This window comes from Palaemon carinicauda, chromosome 13 (assembly GCF_036898095.1).
Source record: "Palaemon carinicauda isolate YSFRI2023 chromosome 13, ASM3689809v2, whole genome shotgun sequence".
Classification (NCBI taxonomy): Eukaryota; Metazoa; Arthropoda; class Malacostraca; order Decapoda; family Palaemonidae; genus Palaemon; species Palaemon carinicauda.
Window position 1 is genome coordinate 3,445,635 of NC_090737.1, and position 7,500 is coordinate 3,453,134.

Consider the following 7,500-nt stretch of genomic DNA (forward strand, 5'->3'; position numbering starts at 1 on the left):
ATTTGAATATACCATTTTTATTTACATTTGATAAGCATATGGCTATTGCAACGTAAACTCGCATGGTATTGCTCAGTCCCCCAATCTCTATATCTTTTTTCATTATATTTTCCGTATTCTTATTGGTCTCCCTCTGTTTGACTTTAGTTCTACTAAAAAAAATTCTTTTCATGTTTTTTTTTTTTATTTATTTACTACAGTCCCAGATTTTTATCTCTCCTGTTATCCATTATTCACTTTGTTTCTTTAATCTATGATGACACAGAACATAAATCCTATGACAAAGTAAACTGTGAAGTTTATAAGCAAGAAATAATAAGAGCCAGAAACAATACTGACCATGGCTTCGATTAAGAAAATATTATGTAATCTAATAAATATACAATCCATTGGCAATAAAACTCATATCATTAAGGAAGTCGTAAGTGATCAAGATGTGGATATTTGCTTATTAACTGAAACTTGGTTGAGTGGTAATGTGAGTAACAGATCGAAAATAAATGAAATGACACCTAAATATTATAACTTTTATCATGAACCAAGAGAAAACAAAAGAGGTGGTGGCATTGGAATCTTAATAAAGAAATCATACAAAGTTACAGTAAGAAATCATCTCATAGTTAATTCATTTGAATATATGAATATTAAAATTTTATCTCGAAATGTAAATCTACAAATAGTTATACTCTATAGACCACCGTGCAAAAGCAAAAGAATGTTTCTAGATGAATTTAATAACTTACTAGATACATTGAATGACAATCGAAATATAATTATATGTGGTGATTTCAACCTACATCTCGATAACAGAGTAGACCCATATGTCAATGAATTTCGAGAATTGATTGACAACCACGACCTTGAAAACATAGTGTCTGAACCAACAGCTCAGTCTAATCATATACTAGATCTAGTTATAGTAAACAAAAACAACAACATCATACTAAATATGGAGATTGAACCTGACTGCTCTATATCCCCAATGCATAAGTTGATGTCTTTTGAAATAGACGTTAGAAAAAATAATGCAATACAGAAGGAAATCACATACAGAATTAAGACTAACTTTGATCCAAAAGAGTTCATTGAACAAAGCCTAGAGGATATAAAAGAGATAACACCAGTCTGTAACTGTGAAGAGAATCACACCCTTGTAGAGGGACAATCCTGTATAAACTGCATTACTGATAAAGTGAAACTATACTTGCAACTAATTATAATAATAGGTGCCCGGAAATAACAAAAATAATCACAATTAAAGAAAAATCGAACTGGTTTGATAATGAAATATACGAAGAGAAAAAAAGAAAAAGAAAAATGGAGGATAAATGAAAAAGAAATAAAAATAATGAAAACTGGCAACATTACAAAGCAGCTAGAAATCGCTACAATTACCTTATCTTAGTTAAAAAAAAGGCCTATTATAAAAAAGTGTGCAATGAAAATGACCCAAGGAAAATACATAAGAACCTAAAGAAACTATTAGGTCTAAAGACAGAAATAGTGTTGCCCGATATAACTAATGATCCTAAATGCCTAGCAAATGGTTTTATTAACTATTTTGAGGAAAAAATAAATCAAATCTGCTCCAGTTTTCACAACATCAGCACAACAGAGCAAAGGAATACATCAGCAACAGGTGTAAATAAGCTAAGGGTATTCAAAGAGTTAAGTCAGAGTGATTATATGAGAATAATAAAGAAAGTAAAAAAAACCTACTGCGGAAATGATCCATTTCCAATTAATGATGTAAAAGATGCAGAAAATTTCACTAGACTACAAGAGACCTACCGAAACATGGTAAATATGAGTCTAACACAGGCAGTTTTCCCTGATTGTGAAAAAGTTGCATGTATCAAGCCTGTGTATAAAGGAAAAGCTGATGCAGACAATTTAAGTTCATATAGGCCAATATCAAATCTGTCATATTTTTCGAAAATTATTGAAACTGCTGTACATGAACAAACCTGGAAACATCTGAAAAAATCTAATGTCATACCTGATGATCAATCTGCATACAGAGAAAATTACTCCACAGAAACAACAATATTAGCGATAAAAAATGACATAACAGAAATTATAACAAATGGCAAGTGTTGCATTCTTGTAATGCTTGATCTAAGTGCAGCATTTGATACTGTAGAACATACATATCTGATGGAAGACCTTAAAGCTGTGGGCATCGTAGAACGAACACACGACTGGTTTGTGAGTTATCTTGAAAAGCGCAAAGTTAAAGTAGTAATATCAGATGTTGAATCTGAGACAAGAAAACTAACCAAAGGGGTGCCTCAAGGCAGTGTACTAGGTCCTCTCCTGTTTGAAATTTACACGATTGAACTGGCAAATATACTTGAAACTCACAGAGTTAAGTTTAAAATATACGCTGATGATACACAATTCTATTTCCCAATAGAATCAGTCGATGAACCTAAAAGAAAGATACATGAAATAATGAATGACATTAAGGCTTGGATGTTAACAAAAAAGCTCAAGCTCAATGAAGACAAAAGTGAATGTATTATTTTTGGAAATGAAAAAGATATAAAAAGAGTCGAATGCTTCCAAAGAATTGAAATAGGTCAATCGATCATTGACCTAAAGAAATCTGTCAGGAATCTTGGAGTAATCATGGATAATAGACTGACAATGAACGAACATATAAATAACATGGTAAGAAATTGTAACTATCATATTAGAAACATAGCATTTATTAGTAAATACTTAGATGAAAAATCTATTGCCATACTCATTTATCACCACATATTTTCAAGAATTGATTACTGCAACTCACTGTTCTATGGCTTACCAAATTATCAGCTGAAGAAAATTCAGAGAGTACAAAACAGAGCCGCCAGATTAATAAAAGGACTACACAATAGGGAAAGAATTACCCCTGCACTAATTAAGTTACACTGGCTACCGGTAAAAGCGAGAATTGAATACAAGCTACTCTTACTAACGTTTAAGATACTGAACCAAAATGAACCAAAATATCTAAAAGAATGCCTGAATAAACTAGAACTTGAAACAAATGTTAACACAAGACACATGAGTGACAAACATAGGCTATCTGAACCAAGAACAAATAGTAAATTTGGTGAAAGGGCTTTTAGCTACTGTGCGCCTAGACACTATAATAAACTGCCAACTGAAATGAAGGACCTAAAGGGAGCAATTGAATTGAAGAAGAAACTAAAGACATTACTTTTCACAAGATCATATGATTTGGAAGATGCTACAATCAAAGAATTGTATAAGTTATAATGAAAATGTTTCGCTAGATGATTAATATGGACCCGCCCGAGAAGTAGTTCACTCGACTTCAGTGGAGGGTTGGATTTAAACCCAAAACAAGTAAACAAGTAAGTAATCTTCAATCGGAATTCATTGTGTGTATTGTTACGTTTTATTTCATTCGAAGTAATAGTTTTGCCTTTATAAATGTTTCATTGTTTACTCAACCAAATTGTTTACTCAGCCAGACTGAAAATGAATCTGTATATGTATATGTAACAAAATTATATTGTTTCATAACTTCGAAATTTATTACATCAAATTAAACAAATCTGGAATATACGTATAGAAAAACTCTTGAATAAATTAATCGTGAATGGTATTAATAAACCTATAGACAACAGTCTAACAAATAATTAATAACTTTAATTGAGTTCAAACATTTCACCCGACTATTTAATTCCTTTATCGTAAAGCAAACCTTATATCGTTCTAACTATTCGATTATAATCATAATTTCCCTTTCTGAGTTGGGATACCTTAACGTGGTGACAGGTTTGTGTATGGCCATGATCAGTTAAGCTGTACTAGTCAGGTCCATCCATACTAGTTTGGTATGCTGTGAGCGATCAGACTAAAGTCTTCCATCATACTAATTCGAACTAGCCAGTGTGGTGATGAAAATGGCCAAACTCCAGAAATGACTAAGGACATGCCTGAGGCCTTTGTCCCGCAGTGGACCAGAAACGCATGCATTAGTTATTGTTGTATGTATAATATAATTGCAATGAATATCTAAGCTATACTACTCAGGCCATCCATGGTAGGTTGGTTTGCTCTGAGCAATCAAACAAAAATCTCCTCAGTGCCCAGCGTGGTAATGAAAAGTGGCCAAACTCCAGACGTGAATTGACATATCTGAGGCCTTTGTCCTGCAGCAGCAAACAAGAAACGGCTGCATTAGCTGTTGTTGTTGTATGTATAATATTATCGCAATGATCAGCTAAGCTATACTAGTCAGGGCCATCCACACTAGGTTTATTTGCTGTGAGCGATCAGACGAAAATCTCCCACCATTACCAAACCTAGGTAGCCACTGGGGTTATGAAAATGGCCAAGCCCCAGACATGACTAAGGACATGTCTAAGGCATTTTTCCTGCATTTGTTGTTGTTGTTATTGTTGTTGTTGTTGTTTTTGTTGTTGTTGTGTGTAAGATTTACCCGAATTCTCTTAATTTCATTAAACAACATCTTCCTTTAAACCACCATTTCCATTAACGACGTTGGAAAAACTTTTCACATGACATTCATTGTCTAAACTTAATCGAGTCATTCCTATCTCCATTATACAATCCTTATAAATCAAGGCCAAGAGCGCCATGCAACGTTCAAACATTTAATCTTAAGCTGAAGGTGATTAGGATTCAGCTACGTGTCACGTGATCAGTATTTTAAGCCCCACGATCAGCTGTCGACATTTTTCAAGAATATGGGTTCGCTATCAGCTGATTATTAATTAGAATATAGACTTAGTTTGAAGGTATTTTTCACTACTTGATAAAATGAGTTTATGCATATGGAATATTTATTTATAACCTTCTCATCATTTTTTATTGTTTTATTTTGTTAAGCAGGAAAATTGTATCAATGTTTTGTTGATATACTGCGGTTTTCTTTATATTGAAAAAACTGTCCATAAAATTGGCCTGATAATATTGATCAGGATTCATATATATATATATATATATATATATATATATATATATATATATATAATATATATATATATATATATATATATATATATAGCCAAAATGTAGCTCCTTATTATATTTTGGAGATTATTCATGTCCCCATTTTTTCCATCAATCCATAAACAAATATAGAAAATCTTATCTATTTTTACTAATTAGATAAGATTTTTCAAACTTCAGGTGCGCTTTAACCTTCTTCCAGACCAGCCAAGAACCTAAGATTCTGAAAAAGTGTTCCAGGAACTTCCATGTTCTTCACTTAACCTTCAGAAAACACTTTTTCTTCTCTTCTGTGTTTGGCTTATCCTTCGTTTTCTTCTAGGTATTGTACATCACAACTCGAAACATTTTCTCTGACATACAGAATACAGAACAAAATCTTGCCCTTTATAGCTATTGTTATTTTTTTAAAGTGAGCTTGTTTCTTGGGTCCTTTGTAGGAGTTTTGTGTCTTGAAATCGGTATAGATGATTTTTTTTTCAATTTATATCATCTAATTAAATAAATGTAATAGTCGTGACGTCATAGGAAATTTCATTATATATGTTAATGTTAAGTTTATAACTTTGTGAGGATTAACTTTCCATTGAGTCTTATCTGTGAGCTAAAGGCGAATATGTTTAAAATCATATATGTTAGTTGATTATTAACTTTCCTTAGAGAGAGAGAGAGAGAGAGAGAGAGAGAGAGAGAGAGAAAGGCGTATGATTTTTTATTTTTGAAAAGACAAAATCCTGCTGATTATTGGGGAATTTCAGTAAGAGAGAGAGAGAGAGAGAGAGAGAGAGAGAGAGATGGGGCCGTATAGTTTTTCCTTTTTGAAAAGACAAAATCCCGCTGATTATTGGGGAATTTCAGTTAGAGAGAGAGAGAGAGAGAGAGAGAGAGAGATGGGGGCGTATAAATATTTATTGTTGAAAAGACAAAATCCTGCTGATTATTGGGAATTTCAGTAAGAGAGAGAGAGAGAGAGAGAGAGAGAGAGAGAGAAATGGGTCGTATAAATTTTTATTTTTGAAAAGCCAAAATCCTACTGATAATTGGGGAATTTCAGTTGGAGAGAAAGAGAGAGAGAGAGAGAGAGAGAGAGAGAGAGAGAGTTCCATATGAAGGTGGAAATACAAGCCAAGTGTTCCACATAATGCATGGTGAAAATACAAGGAAGGGTTATTGAAGTCTGTGATTTTTTAAAAATAGAAATGTCTTATTTTCTTCTCGTACATTGTGAGGAAAATTAAATGTAAATAGAAGTCTTGGATTTTATACATAATGATTGAAATACAGGCAAAGGTTATTAAAAAGTATGCCTTTTTTTTTTTAAGTATATCTGCCTTTTTTAATAGAAAAGCCTTGGTTCTTGTACATAAAAGTGAAGATGCAACCAAGGTTATTTCCTACCTTTTTTTTTTTAATAAAAAATTGAGTTTTACTTTCATTTATGATAGTGAAAATACAAGAAAGGGTTATTTGAAGTATGTCTTTTTTTTGCATGCAATGGTAAAAAAGAAGCATTTTTTTTTTAATAGAAAAGCTTCAGTTGTGTAGAAGGGTTATTTAAAAGTTTTTTTTTTTTTTTTTAATAGACATGTATTGTTTTGCTCTTAAAAGTATAGGTAAAATTCTACGTTATGAGAATTTTGTCCTCGAAGGCCATTATGTAAATGTGATGTCTCCCACAAACATAAATCCATCGTGGTGGCCTTACAACGCAATAAATCATTCAGGCAACTAATATATGTTAAAAAAAAAAAAAGAGACATTGTGGTAGGCCTTATCGTAAGAACCAAGAAACACCTGAGCAATTGTTTATGGAAACAACTATTCGATAACTCAAATTAAACTGAAATGGAGTGGAGAATGAAGGGAATTTTATATATTATCTATATATTATATTATATACATCCTAGCCAATGTACATGAAAAGGTAGACATTATTCCTAACCTAAGAGGTGATATATATCGTGATAAAAGGTCATATTTACCCTTAAATAATGAAGAGCAGGTGTCTGGCTATATATATATATATATATATATAATATATTATTATATACAGATAAATATATTTATTTATATATATATATATATATATGAATATATATATATATACATATATATATGTGAATATATATATATATATATATATGTGTGTGTGTGTGTGTGTGTGTGTGTATATTGTCCCACTGAGTGCCCAATCAGCCACAAATTGCCCAATCTGCCATGTGGTAGTTAGGAAATTGGAAGGAAGGGGGAAAGGTTGAATCTAAATATCTATCTGTCATTATTGACGGATTACGTAAACAAGCAATGTTATATACACCTATATAAAAATATAAACAAACAAAACAGAAGAAAAAATGTCTCTTACCTGGTACACTCGTCAGAGTTGACACAAGAAGTAGCAGACCAAAAACCTTATCTTGCGGTTCAACCAACCTTGGAAATGTGGACTTCATTTAAGATGAATAATTCTATCGCCACGTTTAAAACCACGAAAATACGTCACAACAT

The 7,500-nt window shown here is 32.1% G+C and overlaps 1 protein-coding gene and 1 pseudogene across 1 annotated transcript in view; one reads left to right on the plus strand and one right to left on the minus strand.

Annotated features, from left to right (window-relative positions):
* The window catches only part of LOC137652130 (nephrin-like), a 448,675-nt pseudogene that overhangs the window by 399,525 nt on the left and 41,650 nt on the right, over positions 1-7,500 (minus strand).
* The window catches only part of LOC137652555 (uncharacterized), a 167,472-nt gene that overhangs the window by 39,364 nt on the left and 120,608 nt on the right, over positions 1-7,500 (plus strand). The window lies entirely within an intron of this gene.